This window comes from Pleurodeles waltl, chromosome 2_1 (assembly GCF_031143425.1).
Source record: "Pleurodeles waltl isolate 20211129_DDA chromosome 2_1, aPleWal1.hap1.20221129, whole genome shotgun sequence".
NCBI classification, from domain to species: Eukaryota; Metazoa; Chordata; class Amphibia; order Caudata; family Salamandridae; genus Pleurodeles; species Pleurodeles waltl.
The window spans coordinates 651,048,633-651,071,526 of record NC_090438.1 but is presented as its reverse complement, the minus strand read 5'-3'; positions in this window follow the sequence as shown (position 1 = coordinate 651,071,526).

Genomic DNA, 22,894 nt, shown 5'->3' with positions numbered 1-22,894 from the left:
GCATGGGCACTGCAGGGGCCCCCGTAAGAGGGCCCCACTTTGAATTTCAGTGTCTGCTTAGCAGACACCGAAATTCGCGACGGGTGCTACTGCACCCGTCGCACACCTTCCACTCCGCCGGCTCCATTCGGAGCCGGCTTCCTCGTGGAAGGGTGTTTCCCACTGGGCTGGCGGGCGGCCTTTTGGCGGTCGCCCGCCAGCACAGTGGGAAACCCAGAATGACCGCTGCGGTCTTTTGACCGCGGGACGGTCTTTTGACCGCGGGACGGTCTTCTGGCGGTCCCAGCCAGGCCGACGGCTACCGCCGCCGGCCGGGTCAGAATGACCCCCTAAATATCTTTTTTGATTTGTTAGTTGCTTTAGTTATTATTTAAGTGTAGTAGTCTTCTTTAGCTATCCTGATTTCTCTTTTATAGTTCTTCAGAGCAATACTTAACAATACTTTAACATGGTCAAGATATTCCCTCTGCCATTGTCTTTCAAATTTTCATATAATTTTTGACTAACTGCAAACTATACCACAATACACTATTTCTACTTGAAATCAAACATGGCACATTCATTTAGCCATTAAGGAGGCTGGCGGCCCCGTCAGGATGTGTTCGGGGAAATCAACAGCCCCCTCCTTATCAAATTCACCAAACCGGGCCTAGGAGTAGCTCACCCCGTACTCAAATAGATCCAGGTCTTGGAATCATAGGACTCCACTTCTCCAGGTTCCATTTTACACTTAACTATATATGGACAGGGTTCATCCTGGTCTCTTTAAAGTTAATTAATTAATGAATTAATTGAAGCCTTTTAATGCATTTAAAGAAAAGTATATTAACGGGTAACTGAGAGCAAATAAAAGGTATGCTAATTCAGCTGTATACACAGATACTTTGACAAATTGAAAACTAAAAATATGTGATATGTAACTATGTTGCCCAATATATTCCAGATAAGACGAATTAAGCTTTAAATACATTGCTATTGTGCCAATTTCAGATGATTAGTTTTCCATACAAGAATGTAAAATTTGAATACATATTTTAGAAACAACATATTCATTCCAGCACTCTTGTTACAGACAGCATGGAATGTTACAATAAACTTTAGACTGGAGACGTGACTGAACAACAGTTTATAACTAACTCTTTCATATTTACACATGCAGTCTCACTACCGCTTTAAGTTCTGAGCTCTCCACAGAGGATCAGCCAGGCTGTTCTAAGGGACCTCCTGTTGAGTGCTGTCATCCTGTGGTTCCACAAATGCTTGCGGCACCCTGTCCTTCTTGCGGAGTCGACAGGCACTGCACTGCTGCACGTGCTTATGTCCCTCCATGTTTGAGCCTATACTGGTGTGCTCAGCTGGGTCACAGAATCCAATAAAGCTAAGGGTATGTTTGGAGGACCCCATAAACAATGATGTTTAATTCCTGGTCTGTGAAGTTAAGGGCCTTCTCTTATTTTCTCTCTGCCATATTGAGGGTTTGTGGTTGGAAGTGAAGCAGCAGCAGGATGAAACTGGATGCTGTTGTGATGAAAATATGGCACAGAAAGACCACCAAATGGATTACCTCCTGTTCCCATAAGTCCTTTCCTGTTTGTGGACCAGCCATCCATATTGAGACTCTACCCTACATGTGGGGTAGGGCGACTGCATGCGGGAGGGAATCCTCCAGATGCAGGAGGGAGACCTCCACATGCAGAAAAATAAAACAAATGGGGAAATACAAATATTGGTATAGAAGTAGTTGTGTACATGATTTATGTTACATATTAAGGGTATTAAAGTGCATGTCTGTAAAATGTACCTCACTAAGTGCAAGATTTTATTATATGTTCAAATGAATGATTGTGAGTTGAATTACCAAAATGTAGTGCAAATTATATTATGCTACAAGAATATTGTGTCAAAAATATCATCAACTCCAAAACATCATGGGACAGAACGCAGATGATAAGAATATTGTTTTTTGGGAACATAACATTCTTTTTTCTAAAAAAATAATTTTATTTAAAATTGTTTACTTTCATATAGTTGTGTTAAATATCTTTTTTAAATAATTTAATATGCTAGCTATATTAAGGTATTAGTATTACAATAATAATTATGTACTGTGTAGTTTGTAATTTTTCAGGTGTAATTTATCATTGTTTGCATTTAATTAATCATTTTCAATTAGCAGCAGGTTGTTGGCTTTGAAAGGGTTTACGATGGGAACATATTTAAAATTAAAAAAAAAATATTTCTCTTCATTTTTTTTGTTAATTAAATGATTGATTGATGCTTATGTAGTTTTTTAATTATTTAATTTAATTATTTGTAAAACACTTTGATAGAACATTTCATAGTCTTTCAGACTATTCAAAAAAATCTCCATCAGCCTATCACAGAGTTAGCAATTGTATATTTCTGATTAAACAGCTATTTACTGCTGGCCTACTGCACCCCTGGCCAAGATCACAAACAGTAAAAGTACACTTATAGAGTACTCTATCACTCCTTGAGCCACAAACCTTGATATACTTCTCTGGAAACCAGTATAGATTCCTCCAAATAGGCAACATCATTAATCTAGACTACAGACCGACCAAATGTAGGTGTTAACTTCCTTCACTAGTCTACTATTATTCAGCGCAGTCCAATATACCGATGTATACCAGTCTTGACAGAGTGGGTCATTGAAAAATAAAGAAACATTGACTTCTATGGACTCTTCTGCTGAATCAATTGTTACTCCTTCATAACGGTGACAGATACCCCCTTCTGACAAAACCTAAATCCCATTACTTCTCATGGGATTTAGATTTTGGTTGACAGGATATCCCTCACAGTCGTGATGGAGTAACTCGTCCGCCAAATCTAAATCAGGCCGTTAGAGAGGTACAGACCTCTGTTTCCCTCATTGCTTGGCTGATGTGGCCACATCTCTCTAGCAGAAACTTCTACTGGGGTTCTATTTTTACAGTTTAAGCTAGACCATTTTAGAGTTCCCTATTGCCTATTAGAGTAGATAAGCAAGTATAGGTTAAACGGTTAGGCAGGAGAACAAAAGTTTGAATTTGAAACACCAAGTGTTATTCCTTATTTTCTGGATGGTTGCTACTGAAGTCTAGGTTTGTTTGATGCTGGTGTGTTTCAATTTTGTTCCACGCTTTATCTCACTTTTTGGTAACTCTGTAGTTGTATAGCATGTTATTGAGGCTCATTTATATAAGCTTAGCTTTGAATTTATAATAAATCCTTTAAACTTTCTTTTTGCCGCTGAAATGTGTAACTAAATGTGTTGCACTGTAAACTTATGTTGAATATTTTAATGTATTGTTTCATCCCTGGAACTTAGAAAAAGATTCATTGGGCCCAAGAAATTAGAAATAGTGCCAGACACCATTTTTCTTTCTAAATGGTAAAGACAAAATGAATACTGAGATTCTATGAACTATTTGATATTTTGCATAGACTTTGTATTTCAGTTCTTAATGAAAAAAGACCAAAAGATTTATATAAAGCCATCCTTTTCTTTCACCAATTTGTCTATGTCGAAGAAATATAGTTTAATGACTTTTCGATAACCCTTCCAAAATGGATGCCCATAAAATCTAGAAAGCCTAAATCTGTCTCGTGCTTTCTGTTCTCCAAGATTTATCTTTATTTAAACAATAAAATTCATGTGTGCGGTGTCTCTCCTGCCAAAAATACTATTTGGAAAATCAGAAAAAATACTGCTTGCCAAATTGTAATCTGTAACACGCTCCAGCAGATTTTATTAAAAACGAGTGCAGCTGTAATGCAATTATTAAACATTCTATAATAATTCAGAGAGGGAAACCAGCATATCTATTAAAAGATTGTTTCGTAGTTGCTAATCTAAGGCGTATACCCAAGTAAATATAGAACATATGTACATGTGTATGTATCTATGTATGAAAGAGCGAATTTAGAAAGGATAGGCCTAATTTCAGACATAAAGTGATCAAGAGGTTACAACGTTGATGAGTTAGTGCCTGAAAAGCAGAATCTGGTGCTGTTTCCCGAAGTTGAGGATGGATGGTTCCAGGCGTATTTCACCAAGGAGAACGTTCAAACCTATGGGGACTAAGCAGGAAAAGGTCCGTCATCTGTTTTTCTCCTTTCTTTTTTACTGACGATATACAGGTGAGGATCCTGTGAAGCAGTCAATACTGACCTTATGTGGGAAGCAGCAGGTATTGAAAGGGTGCAGTGGGTAATGGGATGGATGTTTGAGCGTGGATCTTTGAGTGCAGGCGATAGCTTGTTGAATTTGAAAAGAGGTAAAGACATTTCTTTAGCAGGATATGTAAATGTCTGAGATGAGGATGTATAGTCCATTGCCTTCATCAAGGTGATTGAGTTCTAATGATTGTTGGGCTGTTGTGAATGCCTTCATCTTTGAGGTGACAACAGTTGGTGACAACTGAGTTTATTTCATGTGAATTGTATGGTTTGAAATGAAGGTCTTTGTCCATACTGGTGTAAAAAAAAATGCTGATCTCGGGAGTCCTGGATTGAAAACTTCTGTGTTGATTTTGATCAGCCTTCCTTGGACCTGGTGTTGTTTGTTGGGACTGGCAGAGAGAATAAACCCATTTTTGTCAGTTTTGCATGAGCAGGTCAAAGTCAAGGACATTCAGTCTTGGGTGGGTGAAAAGCAGCTTTCATTCAGGTGATGTTGTGAAGAAATGTGATATTATGGTACAGTCCTCTGCATATTGTGGTGCTGTGCTTGTGTCATGTTACTGGGGCTTTACTGGTGATTTATGTGGTGCTCTGTGCAGACATTAGTTTGCTTCAGAGATTCATAAAGCCGAGGTTTTCTAGGGGTAATTTTGTCCGTTTGCCCCTTTGTGTGGGCAGCGAGGTAGGTGCTCTGCAAAGGGGAGAGTGGATTATAAAACTTTACACCCTAAAACATACAAATTGAATTTTTATAGTGTTGTTTTCAGCAGGGATGTTGCGAAGTGTTACTGGCGTGAAGCCCCCCAATTCATCTGTGTTCACTCTAACAGTGCCAACGCAAAGGTGCAATAGATCTGATGCTCTCCTAGATAACTTATGTTGTTGTTTGTCAAAGACTTTCTAGTGAAATTATTATGGCACAAATTTCTCAGCTCATATTGGCCCTGATCTATATACTAATGGAAAATTGCTATCCTGAGTTTCCATGTCACCGTGTATTTGGAACAAGTCTTTCCCTATCTGGCGCTTTTTAACTCAATGCAACATCTCTGTATACCTATGTTTTCTAGCTTAATGTCTTTCTCTTGTGAGCGTCCCTCTTTCTGTGTGTTCCTTTTTTACTGTCCAATTATATTCCCTTCATCACCATAATCCTATGCTAGTTTCTTTTTCCACCAAAGCCATCTGCAGTGTTTTTACCCCGAAGCTTTTATCCCTGTTTCGCTCAGCCAGCCATGGCAAAACAATAGACAGGTTGCCAGACATCACATCTTTCCAGGGAAAGCTTAGTAGAGCAACGCACATCTCAGCTGTAAATAAGCAATTTAGGATGATGCGCTGTTAGTGACAGGCATGAATTTACTCTGTCTTAGCTAAGACATTGCGTTGCTGCCTGGAGATGGCAAGGTATCAACTTGCAGAGCAAATGGATCGTCTGCTGAATGTGAGGAGTATCTTACTGGTTTTAGCAACTGAAGAATATCTGTGTTAACTGTGACAAGTGTGGGAAAGGTCTCCTATCTGTGTTATGTGACAAATAGTTGTGCTGTTTGCTCTTAGTGAGGAATAATTCAGATGAGCAAAGGATGGGTCTACTGTACCAGTGGGAACTTGATGGCTATTACAATTTAAAAGGGACAGATGTGTGAGAATTCTGCTTTGGAAAATTGCAAAGACAGACTGACCTAGCTACTGCTTAGCTTCTTCCTTTCACTAGAAGTTACATTTACCTATTCACAGGCATCTCTTAACCCTCTCTTGCTTATTATTAAATATAGCTGCAGCACACAGCATTACAGGGAAGGTTCAAAGGTGTGGGATTTGGCAGAATGCCAGTCCCTCATTTCCCTAATGAGTTTCTGCTTGTGGGAGTAAGACACCAGGGTTTGAAACATTCCATCATTACACTGTTAAGAGATAAGCTATGGGTACATTTGGGGACAATAGAGCTTCTATTTCAGGAGCTGTTGCTGTCACTCTAGGTTGCCAATATGGATGGTGGATGTTAGCCACCACACATACCAAGTGTTATATATTTATATATATATATATTGTACATTACAGTTGAGAAGAAGGAACCTTGGAAAATGCAATTTTTATTGGGTTAATCTGCAGAAGCTTATTGGACCAGCTTTGCTCTGTTAACCAGATAGAACATGACCGACTCTAGAATCATACCGTGAACCCCATTCTATGTTAGGCTATTCTTCAGAGTTTGTGGTCAACAGTGTCAAATACAAGAGAGAGATCTAGAAGTTTTAGAAGGCAATGCCTCTATTGTCTCTGATCTACCGGCTGACACATGCCTTTTGATGATCACAGCCTCTGCTCTGCAACATGGGCTGAAGCTTACTGAGTAGGAATTGTTATTTCCATGCAGTTAAATGGTGATGGCTTCCTCCATGATTTTTCTAATTACTGATGGATATATAATTTGACGGTAGTTGCTGAAGTTGTCTAGGTCCTATGTAGAGATTTTCATGATTAGCAAGGTCCATCCAATCCTACAGGGTTCTGAGGAGCCTTTAGGAACAATCTATTTGTCCTGGTTCTGCCCCACCAACTTTTAAGTGATCTCTGAGTCCCCTTATGAGTCCCCAACAATTCTTACATGGCCCCTAATTCCCCTTACACGATCACTTGTCTTACTCTAGCTCCTATTCTACTGCATGATGATGATGGCACGTACTTCTTCACAGCACTATCAATGTTTACTATCCAGATGAGTATTGTTTCTGAACATTTCTTCATTACAGAGCTTACATAGAGCTCATCATGTTAGACAGAATGCAGCATGTCATGTTTGCAAGACACTTTGTGGTATGATTGTCAAAATCCTTTTCAATGCGTTGGAATGAGGGATTTGTGCAGAGTTTGCTGATGTTAGAGGGTGTCTTGGTGGAATTGAATTTAATAGATTCTGACAAATTTGTCCTTAGAGAACCACCTATTGTTGGTGAAATGCTTAGCATTAGAACCAATGATTATAGGCCTTAAAGCTGGATTGAGTCAGTGCTTAATGGATTTCACTGTTCTTGTTGAAGGTTAGCTCAGTTGTTTTGCCTAGTAAGCAGCCAATATGTAGCTTTGGCTTCATGTATTGGAGCCAAGAGGTAAAAATAGATGGGCACCCTCCACCAATTTATCAAAATACCAAAAATACCCTCATTTATCCAGATCAGCCATTTTTTCATTTTTCTTTTAATTTGTTCAGTACCTGCTTATGTTACGCTCCACGGGCCTAGATGTGTTGTGTATTTTCTGTATATTACTAAGGGCAGTAAGATCTTCACCTAATTTTGGTAAAAGGAGACACCTCACAGAAGCACCATTGTATCACATTGATGAGTATGTTCATTTCCCTGGGCTTATCATCATAGGTGTGTCCCAACAGATAATATTTGTGCTCCAGAGGGAGGCAAAATATGAAATGTGTCCTCTTTCTGCTGGCCTATAAATTTGTCCAAAGAAATCACAATTGTCTCTCACTTTTAATGGGGGATGACTGCAATGTTTATGCTCTGATTGGCCAGCACTATCAATACTTGGCATTTCTAAAAACGTGTGTCCAAAGGACATCTGGAAGGGTATGGCTTGCTTGTATCTCGGCATATTTTCTTGCCCAGAACACTCTACCAAATGTTCAAATTGTGCCTAAAAGTGCCAATTTTTTTCTTCAAAACAAAAAAGCTACAATATGTGAGTCTGGTGTCAGCAGGCAATCAGATAACCCTTCCACACCTGGATATTTCTGAAACCTACATACCCAGAGAAATCCAGACACTCACTCATAGACCCAATCAGACACTCATGCACCCACTCACAGGTCCAGTGATACTCATTCATGTACTCAGAGATCCACTAAGACACTCACTCACTCACTCAGAGACCCACTGACACTCATGCACCCACTCACAGACCCATTAAGACACTCATACGCCCACTGAAAGATCTACTCAGACATTCATGCACCCACTCAGAGACCCACTGATACTCATACACCCACTCAATGACCCACTCTGACACATACACACCCACTCACTGACCCACTCAGACACTCATGCACCCACTCACAGACCCACTCATACACTCATGGAACCACTCACAAACCCAGTCAGGCACTCATACACCCACTCAAAGAACCACTTGCACACTCACAGACTCAGATGATTGTCAAATTTGCAGTGGAGAACTACATGGTCTTCCTCCATACTTCAGCAGTGCAACACAGAACACAGAGAGCAGCCCATTAGCAGCAATTGGCTAAAGCAGTGAGTGCACTGGGGGAGGATGTCCGGACCATCACTGACATCAAAAAGAAGTGGCAGGATGAGAGGAGGTGGGCGAAGGAGAAGTTCACCAGAAAAGAGGGACAGATCTCTCCCTGGTGGACAAATTGGACTTCGTCTCTATCTCACACCACATGATAAGGACGTCCTCTGCACCATGCACCCCCACCTGCTGCATAGGCTGCCTGAGAATGACAACCATATTGTGTAATATGTGATGATCAAACAATGACTTTATTTGATAAATGTTAAATATGAGCTGAAAGTGTGATTATGGAAGTCACTTCAAGTTTGTGCAAATATATATGGTGAATTAGACTCTTGTTACTCTTTTTGTCTATCACACTACAAGTCCCAGAATCCTAAGTACAGCAGATGATAACTTTCAATTTCTTCTACACCAAAAGAGGCTCATCTCTGCTGGTCATTCCAATTAACATTTGTAACTGTCACATGAAATTATGCATGAATTAGTAACCATCACAGTTGTATTGTACCTGAAATGAAGTGACTGTTGGACCTGGCATCCTTGGCATGGTTTCCCCTGAGTTTCTGCCTCCAGACCTCTTGTTTTTATGTCTTCATTTTTGCTGGTTTTAAGGTTCTGTGTACTTTACCACTGCTAACAAGTGCTAAAGTGCAGGTGTTCTTTACTCTAAAACATAGTGATATTGGCTTTATATACAATTGGCATATTTAATTTACTTGTGGTCCCTGGCAAAGTCCATTATATGTGCCCAGGGCCTGTAAATTAAATAGACCCTTAAACATGTCTTATGCCTGCCACTGCAGAACCTGTGTGTGCAGTTTTTACCTGGCAAAGGCACCCACTTGCCAATCCCAAACCTTTCTTTTTATTACATATAGGTCACCCCTAAGGTAGACCCTGATTAGCCCCAAGGGCAGGGTTCAGTGTACTTAAAAAGTTGGACATGTACTTTTAAGTTTAACATGCCCTGGTAGTGAAAAACTATTACATTTGTTTTTCACTACTGCAAGGCCTACCTCTCTCATAGGTAACATTGGGGTTACCTTAAAGCAGCGTTTAAGTGTAACTTTCAATTGGGAAAAAGTAGAACTTTGGAGTTCGGTGTCTCTGGACTCAAAATTTGAAATCACAGCTTATGTAAAATCAGATTTTAACTTGTAAGTCTGAAAATGCTCTGAATACACTTCTGAGGTAGTTGGCAGCTGCACTTTGTGTACTCCCTCTAGACAGTCACACTGAAAGGGGCCTGGGATGTGACATTTACATCTGATGCCCCATCACCAGGCTCTGATGGGCCTTTGCGGGATAGATAGGAGGGAAGAGCTGACACACCTGAATATGGCTGTACCTGTCCCCACACAAAAATCTGGATAACCCCCTATCGAGTGCCTGGAGCCAGGGAAGGAAAATCAGGGACCTTGTGCACTTCAAAGGCTTCTCTTTGAAGTCTCTCCCACTTCAAAGGCATTGCTGCGCAGCTCAATGGCAATACTTTACCTCCATCAAAAGGGGTTCGACAATGATGTGGGACGCGACTGTGAGGCTCGAAGATGACGCATCTACCATAATGAGTGAATCGGAACCAACACATTGAGTCTTCAATGACGACGCTTACTCCATCCAAGGTGCTTTTTCAGCAGACCCAGTGTGGCTCCTGTAGCAGGCCTACCCCCATCACAGTCAGCCTGAACATTGGATTTACCCCGGGCTAGCGCAACCTCAAATAACCTTTTAGCGCTATTGACTTCTAAGCACTACATTGCAGTTTATTATTAAAAAAATCATATCTCGAGTTCTACTTATTGGATTTTTTTCATTCTGGTCTTGGTTTACTCAGATCAATATTCTCTATAGTGTCTAGATGTGGGAGGCTGGCCTGGTGTGTGGTGGGTACCTATGGTATATACACCTTATACCATTTCCAGTTATCCCTTATTAGTGTAGTGTAGGCAGTGTCTATAAGCTAGGCTCTCTACAGGTAGCTGTGGATGAGCAGCCAAGGATTATCTAGGAGACAAGCAAAGCTCATGAAATACCACTGTAGTCACAAAGTACTCACACACATGAAAGAAAATACTCAGTGTTACAAAAATAAAGGAACTTTATTTTGGTGACACAAATACCAAAAATACCATGGAGATTATACTCCCTTAGGAAGTAAATAATATACAAATTATATACACTGGTATGCAGAAATAGGCATAAAAACAGTTAGAAACATTGCAGTTAGTGAAAATCACAACAGTTAGAAATGGGCCTGGGGGAGCACAAATCATATCCTAAGAAAGTGGAATGTGAAAGTCGGTCCCCCACTTAGGCAAGTGTAGTGTGCAGGAGGGAGCTGGGAGTACTAGAAAAGCCCAAAGGTAAGTACTACAACCCACCCCAGCGACCAGGAAATCAGGAGTAAATCACCGTAAGTTTCCCAGATCACACACAGAAATGAGAATAAGAATTATGTAAAATTCAAAATAGACTGCAAGACACCAACAGTGGATTCCTGGACAAGAAGATCTGTGGAAGAAGGGGACCAAGTCGAAGAAGCACTGAGGAGTCCAGGAAGGGCAGGAGCCCAGGCTAACCCTGATGAAGGAGCTAAAGAACTACAGGTGAAGAAGAAAAGTTAGCACCGGACCCAAGAAGACGAAGTCGGGTTCCTGTAGGATGCAAGTGATGTCCCACGTCGGATGGAGGATTGCAGTTGGGTTTGCTTTGTTGGAGCCTGCCAACGAGCCTTGGCACATGCAAAGCTCGCAGTTAGTGGAAAATGGCGCTGCCCGGGACCAGGAAGGACCAGGTGGACTTTACCTAGGAATAGGAGTCAGAAGGGGCCCTCAGCAAATCAGAGAGCCCACAGAAGACCAGGCAGCACACACAGGGTCCCACAGCATGTGGACAAGAAAGTTACAGAAGAGGCTCATGCAGCACTAGGACAAAGGCTCCCATGCTGCCGGAGAACCAGGAAGCTGTGTGTCACAGGATAGAGTGCTGGGGCCTTGCTCTACAAGATGTACAAAGGACTTGGAGGACATATGCCAACAAGCCTTGGCAGCTGCAAAAAAAGTGGTGCATGGGGCAGCAAGGCCTTACCTCCACCAAAGTGGGACAGCTGGAAGACCGTTGGGACCACTTCAGTCCACCACCCGTAATGCAGGATCCACAAAGCTCAGCAGGAGATGGGATCCACGGAGCCAGTTGTCATCGCAGTTGGTGCCTGTAGAAGCAGGGGAGTGACTCCTTTACCTCAAGGCAGATTCCTTCTTCCTTCTGATGCAGGCTGAAGACGGGCTGTCCTCAGGAGATGCACGACTGGGAAACTGTTGCAGTTGCTGGCAGAAGCCGGAGAAACAATATTGCAGGAGGCGCCTTGCTTCTTTGTTGCAGCTTGTAGGTTCCTGGAGGGTCCAGATGAATTTTCTTCAGTGAGAAGTCTAAATGGAGGAGGCAGAGGATTCCTGCTGGAGTCTTGCAGTCCAAATCTGAAGAACCACCCAAAGGAGAGACCCTAAATAGCCCTGAAAAGGTGATTGGTCACCTAACCAGGTAAGCACCTCTCAGGGGAGGGCTCTGATGTCACCTGCTAGCACTGGCCACTCAGATGCTCCCAGAGTTCCCTGCCAACCTTGAATCCAAAATGGCAAAACCCAGGGACCCTCTGGAGGAGCTCTGAGCATCACCCTTGGGGTAGTGATGGAAGGGGCAGTGATCACTCCCCTTTCCTTTGTCCAGTTTCAGTTTGTAGACGGGCTTACTTAAGAAGGGTACCATCTGTGCCCTTCAAAGCATTTCCAAAGGCTGGGGGAGTTACCATTGTGAAGCTACATATAGGTATTGACCTATATGTAGTGCACGCGTGTAATGGCGTCCCTGCACTCACAAAGTCCCGGGAAATGGCCCTGAACTATGTGGGGGTACCTTGGCTAATGCAAGGGTGCCCTCACACTTAGTAACTTTGCACCTAACCTTCAGCAAGTGGAGGTTAGACTTATAGGTGACTTATAAGTTACTTCAGTGCAGTGAAAATGTCTGTGAAATAGTGTGTGCACTATTTCACGCAGGCTGCAATGGCAGGCCTGTGGAAGGGTTTGTCTGAGCTCCTTATGGGTGGCAAAAGTAATGCTGCAGCCCATAATGATCTCCTGGAACCCCAATGCCCTGGTTACCTAGGTACCATATATTAGGGACTTATAAGGGGGGTCCAGTGTGCCAATTGAAATAGAATAGCCTACAGTGACAAATTTAAAAGCAGAAAGAGTATAAGCACTGAGGTTCTGGTTAGCAGAGCCTCACTGACACAGTCAAGCACTACTGACAACACACACATTACGCTACAAACTATGAGCACTGGAGTCCTGGCTAGCAGGATCCCAGTGAGACAGGCACAATACACTGACATATAGGATTTATCTATGAGCACTGGGATCCTGGCTAGCAGGATCCCCGTGACACAGTAAACCCACACTTACACACACTCTCAAACAGGCCAAAAGTGGAGGTAACCATGCTAGAAAGAGGCTACTTTCTCACACAACCCCCCAAATGAAGGACAATAAGGCTAACTTTGGCCAGTTGAGACTTTATTGTTCAAGTGGTGATAAGTGGAGAGTAGATCTGTAATAGAGTGGTTACTCCCTTTATCATCCACTATATGGTTACTTCCCTGTGGGGATGTAAACCATCCTGTTTGGAGATTTTTACCTAACCAACAGTGTGAGTGTATATTCTCAGAGTTCCTATTAGTATGTTTTAAAGTTGGGCAGTGGGATTGGTTCACTGGGCCTATGTCAAATGCATAAATGCTAGACAGGGATGATGTCTCAATTAAGCAATGGCTGGGCAAAAAGTGTGTCCATATGGCTGTAGGAGAGAACAGGGTTGCAGTTTCTCTTGGGTTGGAGCAAGGCAGGGCTGCTGTCCTATAAGCTCCACACTCGGACAGGGCTGCTGTCCTCAGTGTTTAGAGGTAGTGCAGGGCTGCTGCACTAAAGTTTCTCTGGGAGGCTGGAGGGATGCTCAGGCAGGTCGCTCCCCTGCACCGGGTGCCGGTGCTGCCTCTATTCCAGGGCTGCCTCTGTTCCAGGTGCCCCTGCTTTGTTTATTTATTTTCCTTTCCCCTCGACCCCTGCTGCTACATCCTCGCAGCCCCGCCCCCTCCCTCCACTTCAGTTTCCCTTTTCCCGCCGCTCTGTCCCTGCGGCCCTGCCCCCCTGCTCTCCCATTCACTGTTCCCCTCCCTCCGCCCTGCTGCCACTCCCTCCCACCTCCCCTCATATGGCAGCCGCTGCGCGGTGAGAGGAGGGACCCTTGACCCTGCTTCAGGCAGGTCGCTCTCCTGCACCGCGCGCCGGTGCTGCCTCTGTTCCAGGTGCCCGTGCTTTGTTTATTTCTTTTCCTTTCCCCTCGACCCCTGCCACTGCGTCCCCGCGGCCCGCCCCCTCCCTCCACTTCAGTTTCCCTTTTCCCTCTGCTGCGGCCCTGCGGCCCGGCCCCTCTGCTCTCCCATTCGCTGTTCCCCTCCCTCCTCCCTGCTGCCACTCCCTCCAACCTCCCCTCATATGGCAGGCACTGTGCGGATGCGCGCAGCGGGCGCGCCGCTGGCACGCCAAAGGCAAGCCCGTCTGCACCCATCCGCGCCCATCCGCGCCCATCCGCGCCCAGACCGCTCCCCAAGACCAGCAACGCCAGCAACGCCATTACACCCCCAGCACCCTCCGTGCACTCAACACCGGTCGAGCACACGCCTTCTTCCTGGCCTCTCCTAAACACACCCAGGGACCCTTCACCTGCCTGAACTGCAGCCTTACCAGCCTCCAATTCACCAAACCTCCTGCCGAGCCTGACCGCAATTACCTCCGATGCATCCTACTTAACACCCGCTCCGCACTCAAACACGCCATCGAACTCTGTGACCTACTCGAAACTTTCACCCCGACGTTTCCTTCCTGATGGAGACCTGGATGAACGTCTCCTCGGCTCCAGACATCGCCATAGCCATTCCGGATGGCTACAAGATCACCCGCAGGGATCGCACCAACGGAGTCGGAGGAGGAATTGCCATTGTCCACAAGGACACCATCAGGGTCACGACCTATACCGACGACACCCTCAGCGCCGCCGAACACCTGTACTTCCAGATCCACACCAATCCCAACACCACCCTCAGAGGAACCCTCACCTACAGATCCCCCGTACCTTGGCCTCAGTTCTGTGACGCCATCGCCGACCTTGTCAGAAGCACGCCCTAGCCTCCGCTGACTACGTCCTCCTCGGCGACTTGAACTTTCACCTGGAAAATAACAACGATCCCAACACCACCACCCTTATCAACAAGCTCGCCACCCTCGGACTCAGACAACTCGTCACTACCCCAACACACTCCACTGGCCACATGCTGGACCCCGTCTTCTCCGCTAGCCCCCACCTCACATTCAGCCACACCACTGAACTCCCATGGACCGACCACCACTGCATCCATTTCAGCTTCCAGAAACGCACCACCCCACCCAACAGATCCCCCACCACAACTGGAACAAAATCAGCCAAGACCAGCTGAACACCAGCATCGCCCGAAAATCACCCACCAAACCCACCAATCCCGACCTCGCAGCCTGCAACCTCTGCCACTGGATCGACGACTGTGCCAATACCCTCGCCCCGCTCAAAAAACCTTCCAACAAGAGAGCCAGCTGGTTCACCTCGGACCTTCAAGTCTCCAAGCAAACCTGCCGGAAACTGGAGAGAAAGTGGCTCCTCGAACAGACTCCGGACAACCATGCCGCCTTCAAGAATGCCATCCGCAATCACCATCACCTCATCAGATCTGCCAGGAAAACCTCCTTCAAAGTCCGCCTGGACAACAACGCACACAACAGCAGGAAGCTCTTCAACATCGTGAATGAACTCTCCAACCCCAGCTCCAGCACAAATGACATCCCACCTTCACAAGACCTGGGCAACTCCCTCGCCACCTTCTTCCACCACAAGATCACAGACATCCATGACAGCTTCAACAGCCAGACCACCCCGCCAATCACGACTCCTCAGACTCTCCTCCCACTTTCAACTACGACCCTCTGCTCGTCTCGGCCAACGTGAACAAAGACAACACAATCAAAACCATAGGCTCCATCCACTCTGGATCTCGGTCAGACCTATGCCCGCACCACATCTTTAACAAAGCAAGCGCCACTATCGCACCCCACCTCCGCAAAGTCATCAACATCTCCTTCGAGACCGCGACCTACCCCGAGAGCTGGAAGCATGCTGAGATCAAACCCCCACTAACCAAGGCGGACCCGAAAGACCTCAAGAACTTCCACCCCATCTCCCTGCTCCCGTTCCCGGCCAAGGTCATCGAGAAGATCGTCAACAGACAACTGACCCACTACTTCGAAGAAAACAACATCCTGGACCCATCCCAGTCAGGGTTCTGCAGCAACCACAGTACGGAAACTGCCCTCATCGCCGCCACCGACGACATCAGGGCCCTGCTTGACAACGGCGAAACCGCGGCCCTCATCCTCCTGGACCTCTTGGCCGCCTTCGACACCGTCTGCCACCACATCCTACGCACACGCCTTCACAACGCAGGGATCTGGGACAAGGCTCTGGAGTGGACCACCTCCTTCCTCTCCGGCAGAACCCAGAGCGTCCGCCTCCCCCCTTTCCGCTTCAAAGCCTCCAAGATCATCTGCGGCGTTCCCCAAGGTTCGTCCCTCAGCCCTACACTTTTCAACATCTACATGGCCCGCTCACCCACGTCGCCCGGCTGCACAACCTCAACATCATCTCCTATGCCGACGACACCCAACTGATCCTCTCCCTCACCAAGGACCCCCTCACCACCAAATCCAATCTCCACGAAGAAATTATGGCTGTCGCCGAATGGATGAGGAACAGCAAACTGAAGTTGAACTCAGATAAGACGGAGGTCCTTATCTTCGGCGCCAACCCCTCAGCCTGGGACGACTCCTGGTGGCCGACCGCTCTGGGAGCAGCCCCAACACCCACCAACCACGCACGCAACCTGGGCATCATCCTCGACTCAACACTCTCCATGATCAAGCAAGCCAGCGCTGTCTCCTCAACCTGCTTCAACACCCTCCGCATGCTCCGCAAGATCTACAGATGGATCCCAACAGATACAAGAACAGTCACCCAAGCCCTCGTCAGCAGCAAACTTGACTACGTAAACACCACTTACGCAGGAGCCCCAGCCAAACTCCTCAAATGACTGCAACGCATACAAAACGCCTCCGCACGCCTGATACTCGATGCCCACCACCACAGCCACATCACCCCCTATCTGAGAGACCTACACTGGCTCCCTGTCAACAAAAGGATAACCTTCAAGCTCCTCACCCACGCACACAAGGCGCTCCACAACACTGGTCCAGCCTACCTCAACAGACGGCTCACCTTCTACACCCCATCCCCCCAACTCCGGTCAGCTGACCTCACCCTCGCCACCGTGCCTCGCATCTGAAGAGCGACTACCGGAGGCAGATCCTTCTCCCACCTCGCCACCAAGACCTGGAACACCTTTCCCTTGCCCCTACGACAGACCGAAGACCTGATGACTTTCAGGAAGCGGCTCAAAACCTGGCTATTTGAGCAGTAGCAGCACCCTCCCCCCCCTCAGTGCCTTGAGACCCTCACGGGTGGTAGTGTGCTCTACAAATACACTGATTGATTGATTGATATTTACTATAATGGTGCAGTTTTGCACATCTGGATTAGTAGTTCCAGAGAGGTACTTTTACCTCTGGGAGTCCAGCTGTGGTGGCTGATGGCTCCCTTGGTTCAGGTTCCACCCCAGGAGAGGTTTCTCCCACCACAGGAATGGTATACTTAGTGGCAGGGTGGGGAGGGGATACTTTGATACCCTTTTTACCTGTTGGTGGAGAGGGATCCTGAGATTTCAGGCCTTTTTCTCTCCTTTGCTTTTTCATTTCACCAGAAATGAGAGGAAGCAATTCCTCTGGCATACCCAGCATGGATGCATGGGTCCAAACTCTACCTCAGCCCAACCTGAGGCCTCTAGGTCATTCCCTAAGAGACAATCTACAGGTAAGCTAGGTGATACCACCACCTGCTTAGGGCCAGTAACTCCACCTCAACTAAGTTGAACTACAGCTAAGGGGAGAGACTGGGTGAAGCTATTGACATCAGTAACTTGGTACGTCTGTCCAAGGAGGTGTTGTGCAGGTGACACCAGGTTTTCAGTCACCAAAGTGATACTGGCACCTGTGTCCTTGTATGCCTAGGCCTCAACACCATTTATTAAGATTGACTGCCTGTACTTATCCATGTTAATGGGACAAGCAGCCAAGGTGGCAAGGCCAATGCTACCAGGTGTGACATAAACTGTCTTGTAACGGACTACTCCAGTATCTAATAAGGTCCCAACCCAACTACACCTTTAGTTTGACTATTGCCAGTAGTCCCACCACTATTACCACTACTGCTAGGAGCCCTAGAGTCTGATGTCTTAGTGGTGATAGGCTCAGGCGCTTTACCTGGGCAGGACTTATCCCCTGGCCAATGGCCTTTACCTCTACACACATAGCACTAAGGATTTTTTTGATTGTGCGAAGAGTGAGAAGAAGATGAAGAAGTTTTATCCCCACCCCCAGAGGAGTGTTTTGGACCTGAAGAAGGATCTTTGTGTTTACTTTTATCCCCATGCTTGTCCTGAGATTTTTCACCTTCTTTCTTTTTGATGTCTTTGTCACCCCCTGTATGAACTGTTCTGTTCACCCTTGTTCTGACCCATTTGTCTGCCTTCCTTCCCAATTCTTGGGGAGAGGCAGATCTGAGTCCACAAGAAACTGATGGAACAAGTCAGATACACAGTTGTTCAAAATATGCTGTCAGAATTAAGTTATATAGGGTTTCATAGTCAGTTACCTTACTGCCATTTAACCAACCTTCTAGGGCCTTCACAGAACAGTCTACAAAATCTGTCCAGTCCTGTGCTGACTCCTTTCTGGTCTCTCTGAACTTAAGTCTGTACTGTTCAGTAGTTGAGCCCAGACCGCCCAAGGGTGCATTTGTCAGAATTTGATAGTTATCTGCACCATCCTCTCTGACAATAAGAAGTCTGTCTCTCACCTTGCCAGAGGAGAATAACCAAAGGATAGCAGCCCACTGTACATGAGGGACCCTCTGAACTTTACAGGCCCTCTCAAGTGCAGCAAACCACTTGTAAATGGCATCACCATCCTTGTAAGGAGGGACAACTTTGTGCAGATTTCTAGAGTCAAATGAAGGTTCCCAAACATTTGAATTTCTAAAACTGCTGCTGCCACCATGGGGAACTTACCCGAACCCATGCCTTTCTGTCTCCACAGCCAGGGATTCCCTGCGTAAGGTCAACTGTTGCTGCATTAGCCTCAGTCTGGCCTCCTCTAACCTCAGCTTTTTTAGTTTCCTATCTAGGGACTGGTCCTCAGGGTTAGATGGGTGGGATGCCTCTGAAACAGAGGTAACATGTGAATGTGGAGCGGTAGATCTATCTCTAACAAGGGCCGCTCTAGTGACCTGGCCTCTAGGGGTGAAGTGAGCCCTACTTGTGTGTGAACCCTTCCCACTACCAGTTGTAATAAGTGGCTTAATGACAGATAGATCTGTGGAAGTACCCTCCCCACGATTTTCAGTTTGCTCCTCTGAGCCTTCCTGGTTGGAACAATCCTCTACCTCTTCCCCTGTCTGATCTGGACCAGTGCTGAGTCCTTGGTCATCTTGGAGGAGAAGATTTAAGAGGAACTCTTTATTGGGGTTCTTCCCAATCCCCAAACTTCTTTCAATACAAAGACCCCTCAAACTTTTAAAGTTAAGATTTTCATATGTTGTTCTCACAACTCTAGGGGAAGCATCTACAGAAAAAATATTGAAAGAGAAAAAAACATTTGGGAATGTGAGTAAAAAGTTAGAAGAATAACAGAGCTAACTTTTTAGAGAAAAGAAGAACCTTTACAGAACTTAGACAAAACTTTGCAAAGTTTAAAGAACTTTTTAGAAACGTAGAAAATTATTTCTAGGTATATATTGTATGTGCTCTAAGTATTGGAGCCAGCTTTTCTTGTCAAAAGCACCAGTAGCAAAGTGGTAACGCAATTGCAAGTACTTATCCCACCGCTGCACCACCAATGTAGGAGGCTGGGCAGGATTGTAGCGGGTACCTTGGGTACTTACACCTTATATCAGGTCCCGTTATACCTTATTAGTAAAGTAGTAGTGTTCTAGCAGCTTAGGCTGATAGAGGTAGCTATAGCAGAGCAGCTTAGGCTGAACTAGGAGACATGCAAAGCTCATGCAATACCACTTATAGTTACACATTACTTATAGACAGGTAAGGAAAATACTCAGTGTTACCAAAAATAAAGGTATTTGTTGGACTTCTTTGCTCATGCAGGGTCATACCCAATCTTTTTGCCTCCTGCCTCCTATTTTTTTCTGACGTGTTGCTGTTGGCTTTTGAACTCTGAGCACTTTCCCACTGCTAACCAGTGCTAAAGTGCATATGCTCTCTGTGTAAATTGTATGTAATTGGTTTATCCATGATTGGCATATTTGATTTACTAGTAAGTCCCTAGTAAAGTGCACTAGAAGTGCCAGGGCCTGCAAATAAAATGCTACTAGTGGGCCTGCAGCACTGATTGTGCCACCCACATAAGTAGCTCTGTAATCATGTCTCAGACCTGCCACTGCAGTGTCCATGTGTGCAGTTTTAACTGTAAATTTGACTTGGCAAGTGTACCCACTTGCCAGGCCTGAACCTTCCCTTTTCTTACATGCCAGACACCCCTAAGGTAGGCACTAGGTAGCCCCAAGGGCAGGGCGCAGTGTATGGTTAAGGTAGGTCATGCAGTGATGTGTTTTATAATCCTGACAGTGAAATAATGCTAATTTCGTTTTTCACTGTTGTAAGGCCTGTCTCTCTCATAGGTTAACATGAGGACCACTTTTAAATCTGATTAAAGTGTATATTCCATTTGGGAGTGCATGGACATGTGGAGTTTGGGGTCTCTGAGCTCACAATTTAAAAATACTTCTTTTACTAAAGTTGATTTTAAGATTGTGTGTTTGAAAATGCCACTTTTAGAAAGTGAGCATTTTCTTGCTTATACCATTTCTGTGACTCTGCCTGTTTGTGGATCCCCTGTCTGGGTCAGTTTGACAGTTGGGCTGGTTGCAGCTCACACTAGACAGTGACACAAAGGGAGCTGGGGTGTAGCCTGCATATCCTGATGAGCCATCTGTGCTAGGAGGGTGGGGAGGAGTGGTCACTCACACCTGAAAGGGCTGTGCCTGCCCTCACACAATGCAGTCTCCAACCCCCTGGTGAGTGTCTGGGGCCTGCCTGGGCAAGGCAGGATTTCACATTCAAAAGAGACTTTACTTTGAAGTAGGCCTACTTCAAAGGAGAAATTGGGTATAAGAAGGGCACCCAAAACCACAGACTTTAGAAACACTTCAGGAAACAAGAGGAACCTCTGCCTGGAGAAGAGCTGAAGAGCTGAGGAAGAAGAGCTGCCCTGCCTGTGACTGTGCTTTGTGGAGCTATCCTGCAGTTGCTGCTTCTGCCAGAGTAAGAGGGCAAAGACTGGACTTTGTGTGCCTTCCATCTTGAGAAGAAATCTCCAAGGGCTTGGTTTAGAGCTTGCCTCCTGTTGTTTGAAGTCTCAGGGACAGCAAAGACTTCTCTCTGCCAGCATCTTGAGTCTCTGGAGAGACTCCTACTCTGACCTGTGGTGCCCATCCAGTACCTGGGACCCTGAAAGGAGAAGCTGGTAGCCTAAAGACAAGGAAATCCATACACAGAGCGCTGTGTGGGGAAAAGATCGACCCAACTCTGATCTGCGGCTGAAGAAACAACGAGCTGCCGGCTCCGCAGCTCAGAATCAAGGCACACAGGAAACGCGACCGAAGAATCGACGCACGGAGCAGGAGAAATGACGCGCAGCATCACTGACGGAGGCAGGGAGCTCACCACCCGCGCTGCGGGGCTTTCAGATCATCGTGCGGCTGGATTTCTGACTCAAGTACTGTTTAGTGTGGAAAAACAACGCAAGGCCTGCCCGGACTCGAGAGTGCTGACCGGATCGACGCATCACTCTCCAGTAGAGAGAAGAAACGACCCCCCCGACCCGGCGAAAGGAGAAACAACGCAAGGTCCCGCTCATGAGTGGAATCAACGCATCGCAAGCCCTTTTTGATGCGCACTCGCCCGTGCTGGGTTGTTTTTGACGCACCCAAGGTACTTTTTCACGCTGACTGCGTTAGTGTGTGTTTGAAACTACTTAAAGACTCTTATTGATTTTTAATTGGTAACTTGACTTGTGTATTGTGTTTTTTTGTCGTTTTGGTCTTGTTTTGTTTAGATAAATATTTCCTATTTTTCTAAACCTTTGTTGTGTCATGTTGTAGAGTTTTCATTAAGTTGCTGTGTGTGTTGGTACAAATACTTTACACCTAGCACTCTGAAGCCTACTGCTCTGCCAAGCTACCAAGGGGGTAAGCAGGGGTTAGCTGAGGGTGATTCTCTTTTACCCTGACTAGAGTGAGGGTCTTTGCTTGAACAGGGGGTAACCTGACTGTCAACTAAAGACCCCATTTCTAACAGTATTTATTTGGGTGACTCAGTACCAAAAATATCATAGAGGCAATACTACTTCTGTAGGTAAGTATTATACACAATATATACACTAGACACCAAAATAAGGTAAGTAATTAGACATAGGATAGTGCAAACAATAGGAAATGCTTTAGAATGCAATGGGAGTAAATAGCTCTATGGGCATCACAAACCATATACTAAGAAAGTGGAATGCGAATCACAAATTCCCCCCTAGACAAATGTAGTGTGTGCAGAATCACTGGGAGAGTAAGAATACAGTAAAGGTAAGTAAATTACCACACCCAGAGCCCAGAAAAGGAAGAGTAAAGTAATGCAACTTTCCTTAGGACACACTACACCACGTGATTGGGATTTTGCTGTAACCAACCAAGTCTGCAAACAACAACTGCTGGATTCCTGGACCTGAAGATCTGTAAAAGAAGGGGACCAAGTCCAGAAGTCTAAAGAAGTTCCAGGAAGGGCAGGAGCCCCTTCCAACTCAGAAGAGGGTTCAAAAGAAGAGTCCTTGGTTGGACATAGACTGCAGGAGTGCACCGTAGGAGGATGCCAGCAGGTTACTGCATGATACAGAAGATGCCCCACGATGTGAAGATGGATGCAGGCATGATTTTGTGGTGGAAGTTGCCAACAAGTCTTGGTTACGACAAAAGTGCGTTTTGCATCAAAATGGCGCTGGCTGGACCCAGGGGGGACCTGGGGTCCTCAACTCTGTGTGAGGAGGAAGAGGGGTCTCTCAGCACTTTAGAGAGCCCTCGGGATGCCAACCAGCTCCCACAGGAGTCCTAG